Here is a 26,468-nt window from a genome sequence, read left to right on the forward strand (position 1 = left end):
TGCAAGGTGTGGGGACACTTTGGAGCACTCTGAGTGGCTAGTGCCACCTGGTGACGTCAGAGACCCCTCCTGATAGGTCCATACCTGATAAGTTAGTCAATTACCCTCTCAGGGCTATTTAGGGTCGCTCCTGTGGGTTCTCTTCAGATCCTACTTGCAAGTTTCCTGCAGCTACTACTACTTCATCCTCTGACCTCAGATCAACCGCAGCCTGCTCCAGGACCTGCTGTAACCACAACAAAGTATCCACAAGGGATACTTTTCCTCTGGAACTTCAGCTCCAAGTCAGCAACTGCAACAGTTTCCAAGGTGTGAACGCTCTGAGAACTCCCTGTCTTCATTCTGCACCATCAGGACTGAAGAAATCTCCCATGGGGTGACAGAGCCACTCCCCTGCTGAAGCAGGCACCTTCTAAGTCGACAACCGGTTCTCTTGTACTCCTCTCCTGGTGACCAGCGTGCTCCTTAGAACACAGAGGGTGGACCCCATCGACACAGACTCTCCTGAGGTCCTGCTGTCCCAATTTGGAAGAGGTAAGACCTTGCCTTCCCCGGGTAGAACAGTATCCCTGTGCACCACGTCTTCTTTACCTCCTTAGGCCTCTGTGCACTATTTGGAAAATTCCTTCATGCACAGCCTTGCCCAGGTCCCCAGCACTCTATCCTGCGACGCTCAACTCGCTGAGTTGTTCTCCAGCAGCATGGGACCTTCCTTTGTAGTGCTCCACCAACCACATTTTGCACCTCCTTTGTCCCTGTGTCCCTGAACTCCCGTGGGTGCTATATGGTGCTCTGAGGGCTCTCTGAAGTACTAAGAGCCCCCTATTCCTCCTCACATAGAGTTGAGGCCCCCAGGTCCCTCCTGCGTCCAGATAGCGCCTACTTGACACAAAATGCAACTTTGCCAGAACCAAGGCTTGTTGGAGGAATCCAGTGCCAAAACTCACCTGCATAAAACTTCTCTTCGTGGGACATCCAGTGCATCATGCAGGAACCTGCTGACATCTTCCTAGGGTGCATTTCTGCAGTCTTTGTCCCACCCAGGACTTTTCTTTTGCACCCTCTTATGGTTTGGCAGGGGCTCCTGCCCTTCCTAGAACTGCTTTCGACTACTGGACTTGGTCTCCTTGCTTTGCAGGTCTTCTGGTCCTGGAATCCACCATTTGTTGTTTGCAGTCTTGGTTGTTTCTTACAATAACTCTAATCACAACTTGTAGTGTGTCCCAGTGAAACTTGCAGTACTTTCCTACTGCTTTTCTGGGCTCTGGGGTGGGGTAATTTACTTACCTTTACTTTATTCTTACTCTCCCAGCGATTCTGCACACAGTACAGTTGCCCAAGGGGGAATTTGTGTTTTGCATTCCACTTTCTTAGTATATGGTTTGTGTTGCCCCTAGACCTATTTTCTTCAATTGCTTCCTCCACATTTCCTATTGTTTGCACTATCCTGTATCTAATTACTTACTTTATTTTGGTATCTGGTGTATATTTTGTGTATAATACTTACCTCCAGAAGGAGTATTGTCTCTAAGATATTTTTGGCACTGAGTCCCCCAAATAAACTACCTTTATTTTTCTAACACTGAGTATTATCTTTACTTGTGTATAGGTACTGTGTAACTATAAGTGGTATTGCATGAGCTTTGCATGTCTCCTAGTTCTGCTATAGCTACCTCTATCAGCCTAAGCTGCTGGAACACTACTACATTTCACCAATAAGGGGTAACTGGACCTGGTATAAGGTGTAAGTACCCAATGTACCCACTACAAACCAGGCCAGCCTCCTACAGTAGGATACGTGTAGTGGCTAGATCTGTGATTGTTGGTGTGGTGTCTGCAAGTATGTCATGTGTAGAGTCTGTGATGCTGGCCATGGTGGGGGTGCCAGGGCAGGTTATGACTGCTGATATGTCTGCAGGTGTATGTTGCTTGTGTGCATGCTGGTGGTGTGTATTGTGGTGTTTATGTTTGTCTGCGCTACCATTGGATGTTGAGGTGGCTGCATGCTTTTCTGTCCATGAGCTTTGGCTGGGCCGAGGAAAAGGGGTTTGGGATTGGGAACAGGAAGGTGAAGTGGGGACGGAAGACAAAGGGTGACTGGGTGCCATCAGTGTGGGGGCCAGAGCTTGAAAAAAATGTCTGTAGGCCAGTCAGTGCATTGTGAATGCCCTCCAGGAATGTATTACTCTGTTGGACCTGAGTTTCAAGTCCCTGGATGTCATTCATGATGGTTGACTGACCCACAGAGATAGGCCATATAAAATATAAAGCCTCTTCACTGAGGGCAGCAGGGCTGGCAGGGGCAGAGGTGCCTGTAGCAAAGCAGAATCCCATCCTCTTGGGTGAGCGGGCACAGCCAACTGGGTTGGGAGCTACAGTGAGGGCGGTGGTAGAAAGGGAGGTGGCAGACAATGATGGTGCTGGGGTGGTCGCAGATCGGTCCCCACTGCCAGGGAGTGTCCACTGGAAGAGGATTCCGAGGATGATGACATCTATCCTGTCTGCCCCGTGGCACTCCTCTCGCCCTCCAGGCCACTGGGGCCATTGCTGTGGGTGGTGTCAGCACTCTGGATCCCATGGTCAGCAGGTTCCCCACTTGCCTGTGTCCTGTCTCCTTCGCCTGCCAATGCTGATGCACACAGAGAGAGTGGGAGGGAGAGAGAGGGTCATCACATCCTTCACACACATTACAACATGCACAGCAGGTGGTATACATCTCCTGCTAGGAAAGTCCCAGTTAAAAACCCTTTAGAACATATATCATGTCAAAATATGATGCTTCCAACTACCCCATATGTCATATGGCTCACCAACATCATAAGCTTACTATTTGCGCCATTTTTTTCACAACAGCTATTTTACTGACAACATATCCCACAATACCAACAGGTACATGTGATATGGAATTTCTGCTACACCATTAAATCAGACGAATATGAGCAGAGCCAAAACCAAACCTGTCCAAACAGCCTCAGATCAGCTAAGGTAAGTTTAATAAAAAATAACCTACAACATATGATCAGCCACAAAGTATCAATTGAGACATGATGTAGGCAGCAAATTCTATATGTAGCACTCTTTTAGTTATGGCATTGGCATATCTAGCATGGACAATGCACATGTGCATAGGGTCAAACAGCCTAGCCACTTGCCTTCTGTACAACAAACACATTGGGATACAAGTTATTTGTCCACATGTCAATGTAATGCCTAGAAATGTTAAGGGGTAATAGACAACATGAGTCCCCCATTGTGGGATGTCCATCCTTTTCAAGCTTCACATACCACATTGTAAGAATATGACATGACAATGGGGACACCTCCTTACACCTCCTAGGTACAGTACTATATTGCCCATACCAATAGCCTGATTTGGATGTCAGCCTCAAATGAAGTCCACAACTGTGTCAGGACTCAGGATAACTAGGCACTGTAACTAATATGTCAGATTCATTGTTGGACATTGAGCAGATCCACTGGAATAAGAGTGTGCTGACACCTTAGAGCTATATAACACACCTTTTGGATGATTGGACCTGGGGACACTAAGGGGCATATTTATACTCTGTTTGCGCCGGAATTGCGTCGTTTTTTTTGATGCAATTCCGACGCAAAACTAACTCCATATTTATACTTTGGCGTTAGACGAATCTAGCACCAAAGTCCATGGAGTTTGAGTCATTTTTTAGCGTGGACACCTACTTTGCGTTAATGATATGCAAGGTAGGCGTTCCCGTCGAAAAAAGTGACTCCGAGGCATGTGCGCCGTATTTACACTCCCGGGCAAAAATGTCGCCCGGGACTGGGCGGGTCAAAAAAAATGACGTCCAGCCGCTTTTGCGTCGTTTTTTAGCGCCTGGTCAGGGCAGGCGTTAAGGGACCTGTGGGCTCGGAAGGAGCCAAGAGGTGCCCTCCCATGCCCCCAGGGACCCCCCCTGTCACCCTTGCCCACCCCAGGAGGACGCCTAAGGATGGAGGGACCCATCCCAGGGAACATAAGGTAAGTTCAGGTAAGTATTAATTTATTTATTTTTTGTGGCATAGGGGGGCCTGATTTGTGCCCCCCTACATGCCACTATGCCCAATGACCATGCCCAGGGGACAGAAGTCCCCTGGGCATGGCCATTGGGCAAGGGGGCATGACTCCTGTCTTTGCTAAGACAGGAGTCATTTCAATGGGGTTTGGGAGTCGAAAAAAATGGCGCAAATCGGGTTGAGGCGATAATTTTGCCTCAGCCTGACTTGCCCCATTTTTTGGCGCCCAAGCTCCATATTCCCCTACGCCGGCGCTGCCTGGTGTACGTCATTTTTTAGACGCACACCAGGCAGCGCCGCCGGCTAACGCCGGCTAACGTCATTGAATAAATACGGCGCCCGCATGGCGCTTCAGAATGGCGTTAGCCGGCGTTAGATTTTTTGACGCACAACTGCGTTGGCGCAGTTGTGCGTCGAAAAGTATAAATATGGCCCTAAGTGGGAAGGATGACACAGCAGCTTACAGACATATATCGCTGGGTAGAGTTGTAGGAGGCTGGCCTGGCTTATAGTGGGTACCTTGTGATACTTACACCTTGTGCCAGGTCCAGTTACCCCTTATTAGTAGAATAGAGATGTTCTTTCAGCTTAGGCTGATAGAGGTAGCTATAGCAGAGCAGCTTAGGCTGAACTAGGAGACATGCAAAGCTCCTACTATACCACTTAGATCACTTAGCACTATATCATAAGAAAACACAATACTCAGAGTTACTAAAAATAAAGGTACTTTATTTTAGTGACAACATGCCAAAAGTATCTCAGAGGATATACTCCCTTAGGAGGTAATTAATATACACAAAATATACACACACAACCAAAATCAGGTAAGAAAAAAGTTAGAAAAGTATGCAAACAGTGTAGAACACAATAGAATGCAATAGGAGACAATAGGCCTAGGGGGAACACAAACCATATACTCCAAAAGTGGAATGCGAACCACAAATAGACTCCAGGCCTAGTGTAGTGTGTAGAGAGTCGCTGGAAGTGTAAGAAAACACTAAGGGTATCCAAGATACCCCACCCCAAGACCCTGAAAAGTAGGAGTAAAGTTATCCTACTACCCCAGAAAGACAGTAAAGTTGAGATAGGGGATTCTGCAAGGACAACAACTGACTGCAAAGCAATGAAGACGGATTCCTGGACCTGAGGACCTGTGAAGGAAGGGGACCAAGTCCAAGAGTCACGCAAGTGTCGGGGTGGGGCAGAGCCCACCAAACCCCGGAGGAAGGTGCAAAAGGGCTGCCTCCGAGTGGAAGAAGCCAAAGAGTCTGCAACAACGGAAGGTGCCAGGAAGTTCTCCTTTGGTCAGAAGATGTCCCATGGCGAGCTGGAGGATGCAGAGTTGTTTCCATGCAGGAAGACCACAAACAAGCCTTGCTAGCTGCAAGAGTCACGGTTGAAGGTTTTGGGTGCTGTCAGGGCCCAGGACGGACCAGGAAGTTGCCCCTTGGAGGAGGAGACAGAGGGGGCACTCAGCAATACGGAGAGCCCATGCAGAACAGGCAGCACCTGCAGAAGGACCTGAACAGGAGTTCAGAAGATCTGAGCACGACGGTCGACTCAGCACAACAAAAGGGAGTCCCACAAAGTCGGAGTACAACTCAGCAAGTTGGGCAATGCAGGACGGAGTGCTGGGGACCTGGGCTAGGCTATGCATGAAGGAAGACTTCCATAAGTGTACAGAAGCCCTAACTGCTGTAGTTCATGCAGTACACAGGATTACTGTCTGGCGTGGGGAGGCAAGGACTTACCTCCACCAAATTTGGACAGAAGGGCCACTGGACTGTCGGGGACACTTGGACCCAGCTCCTGTGTTCCAGGGACCACGCTCAAGATGAGAGGGGATCCAGCGGACTGGTGATGCAGAAGTTTGGTGCCTGTATTGGCCGGGGGAAGATTCCGTCGAGCCACAGGAGATTTCTTCTTGGCTTCCAGTGCAGGGTGAAGGCAGACAGCCCTCAGAGCATGCACCACCAGGAAACAGACGAGAAAGCCAGCAGGATGAGGGGCTACAATGTTGCTGGTCGTCTTCTTGCTACTTTGCTGCGGTTTTGCAGGCGTCCTGGAGCAGTCAGCGGTCGATCCTTGGCAGAAGTCGAAGAGGGAAGTGCAGAGGAAGTCTGGTGAGCTCTTGCATTTGTTATCTGCTGAGATACCAACAGGAGAGAGCCTAAATAGCCCTCAGAGGAGGATTGGCTACAGAGAAAGATAAGTACCTATCAGGAGGGGTCTCTGACGTCACCTGCTGGCACAGGCCACTCAGAGCTGTCTATTGTGCCCTCACACCTCTGCGTCCAAGATGGCAGAGGTCTGGGACATACTGGAGGAGCTCTAGGTACCTCCCCTGGGAAGTGCTGGTCAGGGGAGTGGTCACTCCCCTTTCCTTTGTCCAGTTTTGCGCCAGAGCAGAGCTGGGGGATCCCTGAACCGGTGTAGACTGGCTTATGCAAGTAGGGCACCATCTGTGCCGTTCAAATCATTTCCAGAGGCCAGGAGAGGCTACCCCTCTCAGGCCCTTCACACCTATTTCCAAAGGGAGAGGGTGTAACACCTTCTCTCAGAGGAAATCCTTTGTTCTGTTGTTCTGGGACTGGGCTGCCCAGGCCCCAGGGGGGCAGAAACCTGTCTGAGGGTTGGCAGCAGTGGTAGGTGCAGAGAATACCCCAGAAGGGATGCATGGACTTGTCCCCCAATGCCAGAATGGTATTGGGGTGACAATTCCATGATCTTAGACATGTTACATGGCCATGTTCGGAGTTACCATGGTGACGCTACATATAGGTATTGACCTATATGTAGTGCGCGTGTGTAATGGTGTCCCCGCACTCACAAAGTTTGGGGAAATTGCTCTGAACAATGTGGGGGCACCTAGGCTAGTGCCAGGGTGCCCTCACACTAAGTAACCTTGCACCTAACCTTCACTAAGTGAGGGTTAGACATATAGGTGACTTATAAGTTACTTAAGTGCAGTGTAAAATGGCTATGAAATAACGTGGACGTTATTTCACTCAGGCTGCAGTGGCAGTCCTGTGTAAGAATTTTCTGAGCTCCCTATGTGTGGCAAAAGAAATGCTGCAGCCCATAGGGATCTCCTGGAACCCCAATACCCTGGGTACCTAGATACCATATACTAGGGAATTATAAGGGTGTTCCAGTGTGCCAATCAGAATTGGTAAAATTAGTCACTAGCCTGCAGTAACAATTTTAAAAGCAGAGAGAGCATAAACACTCAGGTTCTGGTCAGCAGATCCTCAGTGACACAGTTAGGTACCACACAGGGAACACATACAGGACATACTTTAGGAGCACTGGGGTTCTGGCTAGCAGGATCCCAGTGACACAGGCAAAAACAAACAGGACATCCCCAGCTAGGCCTCAGTAGTCTACCGGGCCCAGCATCCCAGGTCCTCCCACCACTTAACTTATAGTGAATGCTCCGCTGGCTGTGGGCCCCCAGGGTCCACACTTGCTTGGTGATGGCACACCAAATTCCCTTCTTCTGATGGGTGTTGACCTGCATGGATGACACAGACAAAAGGAGCAAGTCATTTCCACATGCACCATACCAATGGGAGTGGACAGAACATATCAGTCACAACGCGTTGGCACACAATCACATTCTCTCAGCTCACATGCCTTCACAATACACCATCTACATGCATCAATACCTTCACAAGGTTACAATAACGGTACACCGTCAAACACCATACCTATCAAACATTGGTATGACATTGGACTCACCTGCTCCTATGGTGCACCATATAGCTGTTCATACATGGGCAGCACCTGCTCAACTAGTTTCTCCAGCTCTTCAACGGTGAATGTAGGGGCCCTATCACCTGCAGGACATGGCATGATAGCTCACAGAGGGAGTACACAGCAGCTCAGGTCATGGAGGTCTAGTTAGCAGCAGAGTCAGGAGTCAAATGACCAATACTGCAGAAGATGGCAGTCACGGCCACCACGTACATGAGTTAAAGCCAGCAGACATCACCATTTGCCCAAATTCGCCTAAGGCAGCAATGTCTTACAATGGCAATGTCTTCCAATGGCGGTTGTGACCGCCTACCTCAATGACAACTTCCACTGGCGGACTTAGGTCACTTCCACGTGTCCAGTACAATAGGTCAGACGGCTTCAATTTTGAGCAAATTTCATGTATTGAAGTGTTTCCTAATCTGCATCATTAACTTAAGCCCTATTGTGCTATACATCTGTAAGTACCCCCCAAATGTTTGGGTGACTTTTTGTGCATCTGTGCTGTAAATGCTGTGTTGTTTAAGGACATGTGGTGATATCTATGTACAACTACGCAGAGGTTCCTATTTGGCAGGAAAATCTCAATGAAGTCCAACAATATATGTGCATCATGTATAACAGATTAGTCTCACCCATACTGTCAGTGACAGTTGATTTCATAAATTCTATCCCATTGTTATAATAGGCAATGTGCACCAAATAGGGTGTAATCAGATGCATAGATATGTGTAGTACTGTATATGTCAGATGTAGTGGGTGATCTCTACAGCTGTTAAGTGTGAGGAATGTAATTAGCTGTACATAAGGTGTACATACGCATTTCTCATACTATGTTTGCATGTTTGCACATAGTTACCCTGCCAGGAGAAGAGTAAGACAACCACCAGTATACCATCCACTGGTAGACCTGTACACCATGGAGGAAAGACATGTTATTCAGACATATCACCTGAATCATCATACCTTCATGGTTCTTTGCAATCAGTTGGAGCCAGATTTGATGCCTGCCATTCGCAATCCCTATTGCATACCTCCCATCGTTCAAGTCTTGTCAGTGCGCCACTTCCTGCCAAAGGGTCCTTTCAGAATACTGTGGCTCTAATAGCAGGGATGTCTCAGCGCATGTTCAGTCTAGTTTTGAAGGATGTATTGTGTGTATTGTTGAAACACCTGGATAGTATATCAGGTTTCCCCACCGAGTGGATGTGGCCTATGTGAAGGCAGACTTTTATGAGATGGGACACATTCCAAATGTGTTAGGAGCCATTGATGGGACCCATGTAGCCTTGTTCCCTTCCAGTGCCAATGAACAGGTGTAAAGGAACAGGTAAAACTACCACTCAATCAACGTTCAGGTGATATGTCGGGCAGACCAGTACATCTCACAAGTCACAGCTAAGTATCCAGGTTCAGTGAATGCTTCCTTTGTTATGCAAAACAGCAATGTCCCACTGCTAATGACACAATCCTACACAGAGAGGGCCTGTCTCATTGGTAAGTTACCATTGAAATGTGTGTTATGCAATTTTTAGTCTCATTCCTTCACAATATAGCATGTCACACATACATGTTTGCGTTGTTCACATATGGTGTTCACAGGTGACTCTGGCTGTCCAAACCATTCTTGGCTGTTGACAGCAGTGAGGTACCCAACCACACCAGGGGACGTCCAGTACAATGAGGCCCACAGGAGGACAAGTTTAGTTTAGTTTAGTTTTTAAATTTTATAGAGCGCATGGCGACCCAAGGGCAGCCCAGCGCTAAAGCAACAAGGCACGAGTAGGTAGAAGGATTGATACTAATTACAGAATAAAATAGTTTTAAGCTTTTTCCTGAAGAGGGGCTCCGAGGGTTCATAACGGAGCTCCATTGGAAGGGAGTTCCAAAGGTGGGCAGCCTTGCTGGAGAAAGAGTTGTTGCCCCAAGCTCTTTTGGACAGGGAGATGTGTGCATACCTAAGAGAGGAGGAACGTAAATTCCTAGTAGGAATATGCAGGAAAATACGTTTTCTCAGAGAGATGGGACCTTTACCATGTAGGTCCCTGTGGACAATGCAGAGAGATTTCAAATGGATCCGTTCTTTGATGGGGAGCCAGTGAAGAATAGAGATAGCCGATTTGGCGGACGAATATTTTGAGGAGTGAGTAAGAAGCCTAGCAGCTGCATTTTGCACTCTTTGCAGCTTCTTTATAACATAAAGAGGAGAGCTGAGGAACAGGGAGTTTCCATAGTCCAGCCGGGAAAGGATTAAGGCTTGAATGAGGATTCTTCTGGCCATAGGAGGGAGAAGGGTAAGAATCTTTCTGAGCATGCGCATGAGACCAAAACAGGTAGAAGAGACTTTGCTGGCTTGGGAGCCCATAGTAAGCCGGGGGTCAAGCATCACACCTAGAGTCTTAACTTGGGGTTTGGGGGGAGGAAGAGTACTGAAGGCATCTGAAAGCGATGGGAGAGGAAGAGCGGGGAAACCATTGCCCAGGACCAGAACTTCCGATTTTCCATCGTTGAATTTGAGTTTGGACTCATTCATCCATTTGCCAATGTCACTCATACAGCGGGAAAGGTTGGCCACCGACGAGTCTCCAGAGCTGGAGAGAGACACCACCAGCTGAGTGTCATCTGCATAGGTGACCAGTGACAGATTATGAGGGGCGATCACTTTAGCTAATGGTGACAGGTAAACATTAAAGAGAGTGGGGCTAAGGGTCGAGCCCTGGGGGACTCCACATGCCAAAGGGAAGAGGCCAGAAAAGAAAGTACGATCCAAAACTTGGAAGGATCTATCTTTGAGGAAGGAGGAAAACCAGGAGAGGGCAGAGCCTCCTACCCCTATATCTGATAGTCTCCAGCAGAGAAGATCGTGATCGACAGTGTCGAAAGCTGCACTTAGATCAAGCAGGATAATGGCTACGTGAGTCCCTAGATCTAAGAGCTGGCGAGCTGACTCGGTTACGGGGAGAAGAGCTGACTCAGTGCTGTGCAGGGCTCTAAAGCCCATTTGGGTGGGATGGAGGAGCTCATTGCTTTCAAGATAGCTAGTAAGTTCAGCGTTGACATGTTTCTCAAGGATTTTAGCGGAGATAGGGAGGAGGGCACTAGGTCTGAAGTTTTCCAATAAAGTGGGGTCAAGTTTAGGTTTCTTCAAAAGGGGCTTAACAACAGCATGTTTAAATGACTGAGGAAAGGAGCCCGAGGATAAGGAGTTGTTAAGAATTTTAGTGAGTGGAAGAACAATGGTGTCTGCTACCTGCAAGAGAGCAGAAGGAGGGGCGGGGTCTAGAGGAGAGCCAGATTTAATCTTGGACAGAAGGTTATTAGTCACCTTATCGGTGAGAGGGGAGAAGGTGGTAAAAGAGACTCCTACAGAACGGGAATCTATATCCTTGCAAATAGGCGGCAAATTCTCATAGGCGGGGAACCCAGAGTATATACTGATGACTTTGTCTTGAAAAAAAGATGCCAGTAGATCACTGTGGGAAACGGAGGCCTCCGTCATGGGGGTAGGTATGAGAGGTGAAGTCAATTCTTTAAAAATTTGAAAAATTTATTTCTGAGGACATGAAGAACATTCTATTTTCTCACCATAGTAGGTGGACTGGGCAATTTTAATATTATGGTGATAAGTTCTGATCGATTGTTTGTAAATCTCTCTGTTGGGGAGACTGTCGTTTTTACGCCACAGCCTCTCTAATTTTTTACAGTTCTTTTTAAGTTCAAGCAGGTGAGGAGAGAACCAGGGTTTAGATTTTTGGGATGAAGGAATTACTCTGGTTCTGATGGGTAGAATGACATCCAGAGGAGATGAAATCCTTTTATCAAAAGAATTTGCAGTTTCTGGGACAGAAGGGTGGTAGATTTTCTCAGGAGCCCGGAGGGCCTTGCGCCATTCCTCAGGGTCCAGTTTTGACCAAGTACGTCCAGATGTTGTGATGCTGGGGAGGTGTCCTTGAGTGGAGTCATAAGGAAAGGTAAACGAGAGAAGGGAGTGATCAGTCCATAGAAGTGGCAGAGGGGCGGGGCAGCCAGCAAATTGGCAATATTGCTAAAGATAAGATCTAGCATATGACCCTTCTGGTGCGTAGGGCCAGAAGTATGCTGAGTTAGTTGGAGTGCTGCGAAAGAGGTTGCCAATAATTTAGCCGAAGGGCAATCCGAATTGTCGAGGTGAATATTAAAATCTCCTAAAATAGTTAAGTTAGTGAGATTGCAGATATGACTGGCTGCAATCTCCGGAAGAGTATCCAAGAAACGTAAGACAGGTCCGGGGGGTCGGTAAAGCAGGATTCCTGAGAAAGTGAAAGTGGGGGACAGACAAAGTGAAAACATTAAGCTCTCACAGTCAGGAATATCCAGAGGTGAAGTGGTACATTTAATAGTGATTTTATGAATAATGGCTATTCCACCACCTCTGGTGGAGGGTCTATCTAGATGTATCATAGAATAAGTGGAGGGCAGAGAGTTACAAATGTGCACTGTAGAGTCATCATCGAGCCAGGTTTCAGTGAGAAACAGTACATCAGGCAAGAGTTCTTCAAGGAGATTATAAATGTATAGGGAGTGGGCTGGGAGGGATCGGCAGTTAAGCAGCATCATACTTGCTAGGTGGGGAGAAGAGACTACAGAGGACATAGAGGGCATAGCAGTCCAACCACAGCGTGGGCAGGAAAGGAGGAGAGGGAGGCATAAGTCGCCAGAAGGGGAGAGAAAGGGAACGGTGGTTCTACACGCCAGCAGTTGAGAAGAAGAGTAGACTAACCTCTTGGGTTAAAAAAAGACAGCATCTCTGGGCTCAGGGCGCTCCAGGGCGCGGACGGGCGCAGACGGGCTTGCCTTTGGCGCGCCTTTGGCGAGCCAGCGGAGCGCCCGCTGCGCGGCCGGCGCCCCTCCGTCATTAAATACTGACGTGAGGCAGCCTAAGCCGGCTTTGAAAAAAGAACTAGACCGCCAACCTGTCAAAATGGCGGTTGAAAATGTCCCCAGCAGGAAGGGGGGGAAAAACTGAGCAACCGGGAGCCACTAAACACGGGCTCCGGTGCTCGAACATGGCAAAAAATAAAAGGAAACAGTGAACAGAGGTCGGAAATGGAATTAAAAACCCCCAAAGTGGAGTGCCTATAATTTAAAAAAATATTTTTAAAAATATTACAACAAATTCATATAACAATTGTAATCACAGCATAAATGTTAGAAAAATAGAAGCCTACTCATATATTGCTTGCTGCGCTGCCGGCGCCCCTCCGTCATTAAATACTGACATGAGGCAGCCTAAGCCGGCTTTGAAAAAAGAACTAGACCGCCAACCTGTCAAAATGGCGGTTGAAAATGTCCCCAGCAGGAAGGGGGGGGAAAACTGAGCAACCGGGAGCCACTAAACACGGGCTCCGGTGCTCGAACAAGGCAAAAAATAAAAGGAAACAGTGAACAGAGGTCGGAAATGGAATTAAAAACCCCCAAAGTGGAGTGCCTATAATTTAAAAAGATATTTTTTAAAATATTACAACAAATTCATATAACAATCGTAATCACAGCATAAATGTTAGAAAAATAGAATCCTACTCATATATTGCTTGCTGCGCGGCCGGCGCCCCTCCGTCATTAAATACTGACGTGAGGCAGCCTAAGCCGGCTTTGAAAAAAGAACTAGACCGCCAACCTGTCAAAATGGCGGGTGAAAATGGCCCCAGCAGGAAGGGGGGGAAAAACTGAGCAACCGGGAGCCACTAAACACGGGCTCCGGAGCTCGAACAAGGCAAAAAATAAAAGGAAACAGTGAACAGAGGTCGGAAATGGAACTAAAAACCCCCAAAGTGGAGTGCCTATAGTTTAAAAAGATAATCTTTAAAATATTACAACAAATTCATATAACAATCGTAATCACAGCATAAATGTTAGAAAAATAGAAGCCTACTCATATATTGCTTGCTGCGAGGCTGGCGCCCCTCCTTCATTAAATACTGATGTGAGGCAGCCTAAGCCGGCTTTGAAAAAAGAACTAGACCGCCAACCTGTCAAAATGGCGGTTGAAAATGTCCCCAGCAGGAAGGGGGGGGAAAACTGAACAACCGGGAGCCACTAAACACGGGCTCCGGTGCTCGAACAAGGCAAAAAATAAAAGGAAACAGTGAACAGAGGTCGGAAATGGAATTAAAAACCCCCAAAGTGGAGTGCCTATAATTTAAAAATATATTTTTTAAAATATTACAACAAATTCATATAACAATCGTAATCACAGCATAAATGTTAGAAAAATAGAAGCCTACTCATATATTGCTTGCTGCGCGGCCGGCGCCCCTCCGTCATTAAATACTGACGTGAGGCAGCCTAAGCCGGCTTTGAAAAAAGAACTAGACCGCCAACCTGTCAAAATGGCGGTTGAAAATGTCCCCAGCAGGAAGGGGGGGAAAACTGAGTAACTGTGAGCCACTAAACACGGGCTCCGGTGCTCGAACAAGGCAAAAATAAAAGGAAACAGTGAACAGAGGTCGGAAATGGAATTAAAAACCCCCAAAGCGGAGTGCCTATAATTTAAAAAGATATTTTTTTAAATATTACAACAAATTCATATAACAATCGTAATCACAGCATAAATGTTAGAAAAATAGAAGCCTACTCATATATTGCTTGCTGCGCGGCCAGCGCCCCTCCGTCATTAAATACTGACGTGAGGCAGCCTAAGCCGGCTTTGAAAAAAGAACTAGACCGCCAACCTGTCAAAATGGCGGTTGAAAATGTCCCCAGCAGGAAGGGGGGGAAAAAGTGAGCAACAGGGAGCCACTAAACACGGGCTCCGGTGCTCGAACAAGGCAAAAAATAAAAGGAAACAGTGAACAGAGGTCGGAAATGGAATTAAAAACCCCCAAAGTGGAGTGCCTATAATTTAAAAAGATATTTTTTTAAATATTACAACAAATTCATATAATAATCGTAATCACAGCATAAATGTTAGAAAAATAGAAGCCTACTCATATATTGCTTGCTGCGCGGCCGGCGCCCCTCCGCCATTAAATACTGACGTGAGGCAGCCTAAGCAGGCTTTGAAAAAAGAACTAGACCGCCAACCTGTCAAAATGGCGGTTGAAAATGTCCCCAGCAGGAAGGGGGGGGAAAAGTGAGCAACCGGGAGCCACTAAACACAGGCTCCGGTGCTCGAACAAGGCAAAAAATAAAAGGAAACAGTGAACAGAGGTCGGAAATGGAATTAAAAACCCCCAAAGTGGAGTGCCTATAATTTAAAAAGATATTTTTTTAAATATTACAACAAATTCATATAATAATCGTAATCACAGCATAAATGTTAGAAAAATAGAAGCCTACTCATATATTGCTTGCTGCGCGGCCGGCGCCCCTCCGCCATTAAATACTGACGTGAGGCAGCCTAAGCAGGCTTTGAAAAAAGAACTAGACCGCCAACCTGTCAAAATGGCGGTTGAAAATGTCCCTAGCAGGAAGGGGGGGGAAAACTGAGCAACCGGGAGCCACTAAACACGGGCTCCGGTGCTCGAACAAGGCAAAAAATAAAAGGAAACAGTGAACAGAGGTCGGAAATGGAATTAAAAACCCCCAAAGTGGAGTGCCTATAATTTAAAAAGATATTTTTTAAAATATTACAACAAATTCATATAACAATCGTAATCACAGCATAAATGTTAGAAAAATAGAATCCTACTGATATATTGCTTGCTGCGCGGCCGGCGCCCCTCCGTCATTAAATACTGACGTGAGGCAGCCTAAGCCGGCTTTGAAAAAAGAACTAGACCGCCAACCTGTCAAAATGGCGGGTGAAAATGGCCCCAGCAGGAAGGGGGGGAAAAACTGAGCAACCGGGAGCCACTAAACACGGGCTCCGGAGCTCGAACAAGGCAAAAAATAAAAGGAAACAGTGAACAGAGGTCGGAAATGGAACTAAAAACCCCCAAAGTGGAGTGCCTATAGTTTAAAAAGATAATCTTTAAAATATTACAACAAATTCATATAACAATCGTAATCACAGCATAAATGTTAGAAAAATAGAAGCCTACTCATATATTGCTTGCTGCGAGGCTGGCGCCCCTCCTTCATTAAATACTGATGTGAGGCAGCCTAAGCCGGCTTTGAAAAAAGAACTAGACCGCCAACCTGTCAAAATGGCGGTTGAAAATGTCCCCAGCAGGAAGGGGGGGGAAAACTGAACAACCGGGAGCCACTAAACACGGGCTCCGGTGCTCGAACAAGGCAAAAAATAAAAGGAAACAGTGAACAGAGGTCGGAAATGGAATTAAAAACCCCCAAAGTGGAGTGCCTATAATTTAAAAATATATTTTTTAAAATATTACAACAAATTCATATAACAATCGTAATCACAGCATAAATGTTAGAAAAATAGAAGCCTACTCATATATTGCTTGCTGCGCGGCCGGCGCCCCTCCGTCATTAAATACTGACGTGAGGCAGCCTAAGCCGGCTTTGAAAAAAGAACTAGACCGCCAACCTGTCAAAATGGCGGTTGAAAATGTCCCCAGCAGGAAGGGGGGGAAAACTGAGTAACTGTGAGCCACTAAACACGGGCTCCGGTGCTCGAACAAGGCAAAAATAAAAGGAAACAGTGAACAGAGGTCGGAAATGGAATTAAAAACCCCCAAAGCGGAGTGCCTATAATTTAAAAAGATATTTTTTTAAATATTACAACAAATTCATATAACAATCGTAATCACAGCATAAATGTTAGAAAAATAGAAGCCTACTCATATATTGCTTGCTGCGCGGCCGGCGCCCCTCCGTCATTAAATACTGACGTGAGGCAGCCTAAGCCGGCTTTGAAAAAAGAACTAGACCGCCAACCTGTCAAAATGGCGGTTGAAAATGTCCCCAGCAGGAAGGGGGGGAAAAAGTGAGCAACAGGGAGCCACTAAACACGGGCTCCGGTGCTCGAACAAGGCAAAAAAAAAAAGGAAACAGTGAACAGAGGTCGGAAATGGAATTAAAAACCCCCAAAGTGGAGTGCCTATAATTTAAAAAGATATTTTTTTAAATATTACAACAAATTCATATAATAATCGTAATCACAGCATAAATGTTAGAAAAATAGAAGCCTACTCATATATTGCTTGCTGCGCGGCCGGCGCCCCTCCGCCATTAAATACTGACGTGAGGCAGCCTAAGCAGGCTTTGAAAAAAGAACTAGACCGCCAACCTGTCAAAATGGCGGTTGAAAATGTCCCCAGCAGGAAGGGGGGGAAAAAGTGAGCAACCGGGAGCCACTAAACACAGGCTCCGGTGCTCGAACAAGGCAAAAAATAAAAGGAAACAGTGAACAGAGGTCGGAAATGGAATTAAAAACCCCCAAAGTGGAGTGCCTATAATTTAAAAAGATATTTTTTTAAATATTACAACAAATTCATATAATAATCGTAATCACAGCATAAATGTTAGAAAAATAGAAGCCTACTCATATATTGCTTGCTGCGCGGCCGGCGCCCCTCCGCCATTAAATACTGACGTGAGGCAGCCTAAGCAGGCTTTGAAAAAAGAACTAGACCGCCAACCTGTCAAAATGGCGGTTGAAAATGTCCCCAGCAGGAAGGGGGGGGAAAACTGAGCAACCGGGAGCCACTAAACACGGGCTCCGGTGCTCGAACAAGGCAAAAAATAAAAGGAAACAGTGAACAGAGGTCGGAAATAGAATTAAAAACCCCCAAAGTGGAGTGCCTATAATTTAAAAAGATATTTTTTAAAATATTACAACAAATTCATATAACAATCGTAATCACAGCATAAATGTTAGAAAAATAGAAGCCTACTCATATATAGCTTGCTTACACAAGTAGTGTAGCTGAGTGGACATTTGGGCTCCTGAAGGCACGATTTAGGTCTTTGGACTTATCTGGAGGAGTCCTTCTATACTCTCTCTACAAGGTATGTCAAATAATAGTTGCATGCTGTATGCGTCAAAATCTATCCCTGAGATGTCAGATACCATTGATAGCAGATGAGGGGGAGGCAGCTGAACCTGTAGGTGGAACTGCTGATATGCCAAGAGATGAAGAGCCACAGGAAGATGAAGCAGGCAACTCTAGTGCAAATCTCATCAATAAGTACTTCAACTGACAGAAAGGTATGTGAAGTGGACCTATTGCTGTGATGTTATTGTACAACCAGATGTAGATGGCTAGCATCATCTGTGGGGGGTATAGTGAGCTCAAATGCCTATGAGTGAGTTGTGAATGCAGACTGAAAGTTTGTATTGTGCACAGGACAGAGTATTCTGCAGTCACATGCATTGTTACAGCAGATGCAAACATAGACTTCTGTAAATTACTTCTCTCATGTGAGGAATGTGTTGTGCTATGTCCTATCCTTATCCCTTTCACTGACAGATTTTTCTAGATCATGTTTGATTCAGCAACCTTGGCTTAAGAAAAATTGTGTCAGAAGCAGAAGAGAATTACTGACAGACATGAGAAGTGTACATGACTGAAACCTGGTAATAATAGTGGTGTTTAAGTGGGTTGTAACCTTGATTGTTATACTGTCATAACACTGGGGTGGAAAAGGTTTTTACCATTTCTTTCACCTGTTGTATACAGGAGGGTGTCAAATGGTGTATTATGTGTCTGGAGAAGTGTCTGGCACATGTATAAAGATTGGATCATAGCCTTTTGCTTTACAACGGGTGGAGTACTTTGAGATCTACATTGGACCTACCTGGCATTGTGTTCTTACTTTGCAGTCCAAGGTGCATTTCACTGTAGACTGATAAAGGTGTGTGGCAATCATATAGGTATGGTACCACTGTTAGTTAAAGATTTCACTACTGGGTACATCAGTTACCAACTTTGTAAGTTCCATGGGATATGTGATTTAGAAGCTATGGTATGGGTATGTGATGAGCCTATATCAGGTAAAACAGAGGACCTATCAGTGTGCCCCTGCCCTGTAGGTAGATTACCATGACATTGACTTCTGTATCCTGTGGCACCTTAGCATACATCCTGATGGTACTCTCAGTCATGCTCTATCTGCTGATTGTAATACTAACTATACATTTGTGTAGAAGTGGATTTCAATCTCTTTCACGTATGTCTTGTAACATGTATATTGTAATGAGTCTCCTGCTGATGGAGTCCCCATTTGATGTCCATTACAATGACTGTTTGATACAGGGGGACATGACCACACCAGAGCTGGCAAGCATAACTATTGTACATGAATGATAAAGGACACATTCACAGAGCCTGTGTTTAAGTGTGATATATTGTGCATATCAAAATGAAATCTGTAACAATGATAGTAAAATGAATGAACATAAAAGTCATGGCGGATGATTTCATCAGGGTAGCTGCTACACCAGTTGGTAACACAAGTCCAGTGTCCTTTTACCATAGGAAAATTGAGTTAGGTTTCAGAACAGTCAACAGGATGTATCTGTGGCACACAAGGGAGACTAATCAGGAGAGGTTCACTTCCTGGCAGTCCTGGCAGTGGGTTTTGTCTTTGCACCTGCTCCTGCTAAATGTCTGGCTAGATGTCCACGTTTGTGGGTGGGGGTTTCTTCAGCTACATAGGAAAGGGTGTCTGAGGGTTGACCTTCCCCAGGCACGGCCTCCATTCCACTAACAGCCGCAGATGTTGAAGGGTTGGTATTTCATTAGTAATGGAAGAGGCTAACTGTTGTGTAGTAAAGGTAATCAGGGTGGTATTGATGTCCCTCAACACCCCTGCAATGGTAGCCAGGTGGCCATTTTATGCCTGCCACTGCTGCATGACTTCCTGATGGTGGTCCCTCAGCAGCCTTTGATTTTCCCCCAACATGGTGATGACTTGGTCCATCTTGTCTTGGGAACTTTGGTAGGCTCACAAGACTTGGGAGAGGGTTTCCTGGTCAGTTGTGTTCCTTTGAGGCCAATCCTCTGGCCCACAGCATCCCTCTCACATACCCTACCCCCACATGCCTATGACCCTGGCACAGTGTGCCCTCTCCCAGTGGTTGCAGGTCCATCATTGTCAGGTGTGTCAAAGGTAGACTCTGATACCTGTACTGTGGGACACACAATAGATGATACAGTCCTTGTGACACAGGTTTGGGGGGAATGGTTGCCTGTGATGTTGATGCAACAGGGTTGGTAGAAGTTAATGTAGGCAGGGTGAGGCTGAGAGTCGTTGACTGACATGGTATCCCAGATGGGCCAGGTTTTTTGTCAGTGTCCAGACATCCAAAGGAGTTGTACTCACTGCGGCCTTCATCCAGAGGGGGAGTGACAGTCTCGGGTATCCTCTCCATGGTTCCTATGGCAAGCTTGACTGTGGAGGGAGTGAAACACAGAGTTGAGGATACAATGGGTGCTTTGTTACATTTGTGTGAGATGCAGACAGTCCCTTAAGATGATTCTAGGCAATGACATTGACAGCTGCTGCACAACATTCCTTAGTTGTTCATACAACTCTGTGACTTGATTTCTATACACCATGTTAAGAGTTGTTAGACTAGGTTGGTACAGATTGCACTGCAAATGGGATCTGATATTGTCTTATTTTTGACATGACTGTTTACCTCTGTTAACTAGTGAAAGTTGAGACATTAGAGCTACAAAATGAACAATAGTGTCCTTGTAGGAACACAGTATGTGAGTATGCAAGGGGCATTGGCCTGTATCTGAATGTAGTGCATGTACATTTACTCAGCCATCTGACTTTCCAACCCAGGTCAGTCTATTTCTGGCTTAGGATATTTGATCTGTGGCCATTATGAAAGGTCACTCAGCTACAGCTGTGTTTTGTTTTGGTTGCTATTGTGAGTGAGCCATTGCATTGCTGTCATTGCCATGTGTGTGTTCCACACTAGAACAATGTAGATGGTGTAGCTAGTAAATTAGTTGTACATGCATTACATGTGATGTTTTGTGCACATTCCAGGTTTTCACAATGATGGAATAGTGCATTTTTGGAGTCGTAGTGATAAGATTAGCCAGTAGTTAACATGCCATTTCCAAGGGCTGAGAGGGCAGTTGGGCTCAGTGGAAAAGTGGCATGCCAGAGAGGGGCAGTAGGTGATTTGGAGGGAGGTGTAGTGGGTAAAATAGTCCATTAGGTCAGGTTTAGATGCTGAGGGAGCATGCAGGACAAGACAATTGTATAACATTAATGTTGTAGGTACTTACCAGACTCGAGTCCCCCAGGTATGCCTGTCTGGCCCTCAGGATACAGTATGTCCAAGACCTTCTCTTCTCATGACGTGAAAGTAGGGGGAGGGGGTGCGGGCCCACCACCTGTCTTCAGTCTGGCTAGCTGGTGCTTGGATGCCATGGAACGCACCTTCCCCTGTAGGTCGTTCCACCTTTTCCAGATGTCCTCTCTTGTGTATGGATGTCTGCTTACAGAACTGACCCTGTTGACTATTCTTTGCCACAACTCAATTTTCCTGGCAATAGATGTTTTTTGCACCTGTGCTCTGAAAAGGTGTGGCTCTATCCTTACTATTTCATCCACCATGACCCTCAACACATCATTAGTGAAACATGGGTGTTTTTCTTAGGACATGGAGTGGTTGTGTAGACAGTCCAGGCGGGTGTTGTAAGTGTAAGGGTGCAGTATTTGGTAATTGGTGAGGTAGTAGTATATTGTCTGTACTAATGTTGTGTGTATTTTGATTGTTGTGCTCATGTGGGGTGTGTGCTGAGTGAAATGTGTATGTTTGCCTATAGTGTACAGGTATGACATCTCTTTTAGGCTTCTCGCTTTATCTATATGGCTATCTGGAGGAAAGGATTCTGGGTTGTGGAGGGGTTTGATATATAATTTAGTGAGTAGGTGTGTCTGGTGTGTGAATGTGTATCAGTTGTGGGGTATTCAAACTATCCAATGTGATTTTGTGTTCTGACAGAAGTGAGTTGAGACTGCCGTGTTTTAGACTGCCAATGATTTTCCGCCATGGAAGAACCGATGTGGAGGTTTGTGGACCGTGATTTGGTGGGTGGAATTTTGTCCGGCTGGCGGTGCTGGTGGTGGAACTGTCCTCCAGAGACCTGGCAGTTTTGGATATTCTGCTGTTTTTTGGCAGACTTCAAAGTGTAACTCTTAATACGGCAGTCGGATTACCCCCAACATGGCGGCCTTTTGGCGGCTGCCAACACAGCAGTCTTTCCAAAAGGTCCAAACTTATAATGAGCCCCAACGTTTGTAAAACATTCAAATATAAAAAAACAGTAATAAAATAAAATGTAGGAAACAGTTTGAAAATCCAAAACGAATTTATAAAGATAGGAAATATTGGTATCTTTAATTTGACACCAAAACAAATAAAATCAGATGAGGGGAACCAGAGATATGAATTTTTAAAGAATAAATGTTTTTTTAGCACATAGAAGCTAAAAGATCCACTCAGGATATCTAGTCGATCCCTCGGGCAAAGTCAAATTTGAGGCAGACTGCGATAGAGCCCTGCTCGGCGACAGCAAGTGGGAGGCCTCGCTCAAAGGTTTACCTTCCTATTTAGTCTTTCTCTTCAAGATTTTTCTTACAGGGACGAAGTCACCAATCAGATCCGAAATCCTTGAAGCCTTCTTCAGATACACGTTGTAGGAGACATCAGTGAAGAATTCTACCTTCAGATTTAGTTGATTTTTCGGGATGGAAATCTTCATTTGAGCCGAAGTTGAAACTGGATGTGATGTCCCTGGAGCCCTCCTCGGATACGCTGTATGGGACATTTGGACTTTGTCACTTTTTTGGAACTTTTTCTCTCTGACGTTGGACAACCCTCCCAGCAAGCTGATTTTGAGTCAACATTATTGGATCCCCCGGTGAAATCCTGAAAGTCTGGGGCTCTGGAGCTTTTCTGCTGGATGAACCTGCAAGTCAGGCCGGGTCATGGTCGACATAAGCCGGCTTGATTCACAACATCTGGTTGGTCCCTTTATGGAGGTTTTTACCAAAAGTTCTACAATCTTCTCTAAACGTCTGGATCTTCTTCCAGGAGGACTTCGAAAGTCCTTTAGAAGTCTACACCTCACCCAAGGTTCCAGAAGCTCTGAGTTGCTCCTTAAGGGTTAGGACTCCAACTCTCAGAATGCACCAGGCTCAAACTCAAAATAGACCATTGGACAGTGGTGAGCTGGTCAGTTTTTTCAGGATTTGATGAAGGGGACTCTGGTTAGCTATTTTATACCTGTGCCAAACAGGGAGTCCCTTCTTGAACCACTTGAAGCTAGGCAAAGTCATTTTTGTGCTGAAGCCCAAGTGTGCAGCTGGTGCAGTGCTTCCGAGTGCAGTGGCCAGGTGCAGGTCAGGGGTCCAGCATCACCAATGGTGGACCCCTTCTTCTTCTTGTCTTGTTTCTTGTACGGATCTGAGGTGTGGGTGCAGCTGTGCCATATTTATCCTTCCTCCTGGGGTGGAAAGCAGGCAGGGACAAATGTCCAAACACAGGCAGGTCACCACCCTCTTGGATGACCACTTCCTGGGAAGTGTGGCACAAATCAATCCCAGGGAGCAACATTTCTTAAAAATCCAAAATGGGAGAAATTAAATTTTGGAGGTTAGGTCTGGCTGAGTCCACCCACTTGTGTGGCTAAAAATTCCTTAACAGAACCCTTTTACTGCCCTCTCCTAATGTAATCAAGGGGCACCTAGTTTTCTGGGTTTGCAGGAAATGGGGGAGGTTCAGAGCTGCTCCAAATGTCCGTTCCTCATTTGAAGACCTGTTTTGCTGCATTCCCCCCATCCTGTTTCATCATCTGCTGAGGCAGATCTCTTCCTCCTGGCACTTCATTTGTCCTCATTCCAGGGTGCTTCACACCTCATCAAAGCAGCCTGGCCAGGCTGCCAAATGCTGGCCAATCAGAGAAGGGCACTACAGAGCTGAAATTGGCCATTTTCAGGTAGTGTTCTACAACTCTTTCCCTGAACTAGTTATATTAAATCTAACAATGACAAGTTGTTGGATTTGTTATAACAATCAGTTTGATACAAACCGTGAAATATCTAGCTCCTTTTGAGACTTCATTAATTAAAAATAAAGTCTCCCCATTTTAGCCTATCTAGCTCATTCACTACAATGAGAAAAAACTAATTTGCCTATTTTCCCTCACCAGAGCTTATAAACATCTTTTATCAGGTCCATGCTTATAGTTATAGTAGGGACACCTAGGGCACACCTTAGGGGTGACTTGTATGTAAAAATAAGACAGTTTAAGACTTTTGAAGTACTTTTCATTCTAAAATCGAATTTGAAGGTAACTCTGCTACTGCCCTTTTTAGGTACTACTGCTAGAGGTGAAGCCCATGGTATGAGGTCTTTGGAGCATTCAATGATGTCATGTTTAAAGAGCGCTTCCAACTCTTTCTCTGCAGCTTCTTGTAGATGAAAAGCAACTCTGCAGTATCGCTGATCAACAGGGCGAAAGTCTTCATTGATATGAAGGTTGTACTTTCATTTTCTTGAGCTTTTCCGGGCCATAGACCAATGAAGGGAATTGGATAATTGTTTCTGATTGGATACAGAGGTTGTTGTTGAGGGATATCATTCCCATCTTGGCAGGTAAACAAGCACTCAATGAAGCCCCTTGTAGAACCTGAATGGTGTCTTGCACCAATGTTTTTTTGTATTGCATTGTGTCTAAAAATTACCTTTGGCTTTGCAAAGGTTCAGAAGTAGCCGAAGTATATTTCTTTGTGACTGATGGAGTGAGGGGAAGCACAAGGTATAGCCTGTTAAATGTTTCTATTGGCATGATGGTAATTGAAGTGCAACTGTCTATGATGAAGGTTATTGGATGATCGTTCACTTTCAACTTGATTTTGGGACAGTGTCCAAATGATGTTTACCTCTTTGTTTGCTGAATTTTCTTTAAATTATGATCCTCTTTACAGGTAGCTAACCCCATATGTTCATGCCATCTTTTGGTGGCTGTCATCAGTGCACATTCATCATCACTGGTGCTTGAAATTGACACTGAAGAACCTTTGTACGAATAGCTCGATGATGACTGATTGTGACTGGTTCCGATTTGTCTCAGCTGATGTTGCTTTTCAGTTTTATGGGCATGGTACGAAGGTTTCCAGAACATTCTTACAGCCGTTTTCTCTTGCTGTCGCAATGGAATTGGTTCTCCCTTCCAAAACCTCTTCAAACCTGTCTCATGGCAAGACATTTACCTTCAGCGGGGAAATGAAAATTCACATTGGAAACATAGGGGGTCATTACGACCTCGGCGGTCTTTTCAAAAGACCGCCAAGGCCGCGGGAGACAGAATACCGCCATTGCCGGCAGTATTTCTGTCTCCCTATTTTGACATTTCCGCTGGGCCAGCGGACGGTAACAGTGTTACCGTCCACTGGCCCAGCAGAAATGTCACATCAACATTGCAGCCGGCTCGTAATAGAGCCGGCGGCAATGCTGATGTGCAGTGGGTGCAGTAGCACCCGTCGCACATTTCACTGCCCGAAATTCGGGCAGTGAAATGTGCTACGGGCTATGCCTGGGGGCCCCTGCACTGCCCATGCCAGGTGCATGGGCAGTGCAGGGGCCCCCAGGGGCACCCCAAGCCCCCTTGCCTCCGGCCTTTCCATGGCGGTGTGTACCGCCATGGACAGGCCGGCGTCGGGGACTCATAATCCCCAGGGCAGCGGTGCTGGCACCGCTGCCCTGGGGATTATGACCGCCAGGCATAATCCTTGCAGGAAAGTGGAGGGGCCGGCGGTATGACTGTGGCAATTCCGCCACGGTCATAATTGCTGGCGGAACACAGCCAGCCTGTTGGCGGTGTTACCGCCAACATACCGCCGGCCGCCAGGGTCGTAATGACCCCCATAGTTTTGTTTTCTTTGAAGAAGTCAATCTGCAAGTGTCTTGTTTGTGCTTGGTTTTCACAGTAAATGACAATTCATGGTGTGTCGTTCCTTCTTCCATGTCAGTAGCTTGTCGATCAGCTCATTCTTCTGCTCTCGCAGCCATCAGCATTTTCTCTAGGCTGTGTGTTTATGTTAGTTTCAATTTCAGCTTTATTTCGGCAAAACAATACTATAAAAGCGTACTGACAAAATTCATACATTTCTAGAAGGAAACGAAAACGAAAACAGTTTGAGAAGATCGATAAACTCAAACCCATCATGATATATTAAAATATCAAATCCAGGACTCCCCCAAGGACATACAATACAGATCGGCAAGTTGTGAATATGAATATTATAAAAATAAGCAATTGATCAATTAAAACACTATAAAAATACACAATACACAACACCGTACAAATCACTCTAAAACTATTATAAAATAACTATAGATACAAATCTTTGTACAAAAAACAATTGGGATTGTTATCTCATTATTAGTGGCAATAACTATGTACTGGCAATAAAAATTCACTTAGTCTCTAGAACTATAATTAAGCACAAATAGTGACCATTGTAAAAATAAAATTCATGCTTTTTTGGAAAGACATTTGCCTCTATCATACCAAATTGCCTCTGATATCTTGGCAATGTGCATACCACCATCACATGTGGACTTATTTTGCTAATTTTAAGAACTGAGTGACAATCCCTAATGCCAGACAATTTATTTCTTTCATACATGCCTATATACGGCTAGAAACCTTAAAAAGGGATACAATCAAGTAATACAAAAAGCACATTATTCCACAACAATTAATATTCATTTAACTACTAAAAACAGACTGTCTGGATAATGGCCAATGTTGGTC

This window comes from Pleurodeles waltl, chromosome 10 (genome assembly GCF_031143425.1).
Source record: "Pleurodeles waltl isolate 20211129_DDA chromosome 10, aPleWal1.hap1.20221129, whole genome shotgun sequence".
NCBI lineage: Eukaryota > Metazoa > Chordata > Amphibia > Caudata > Salamandridae > Pleurodeles > Pleurodeles waltl.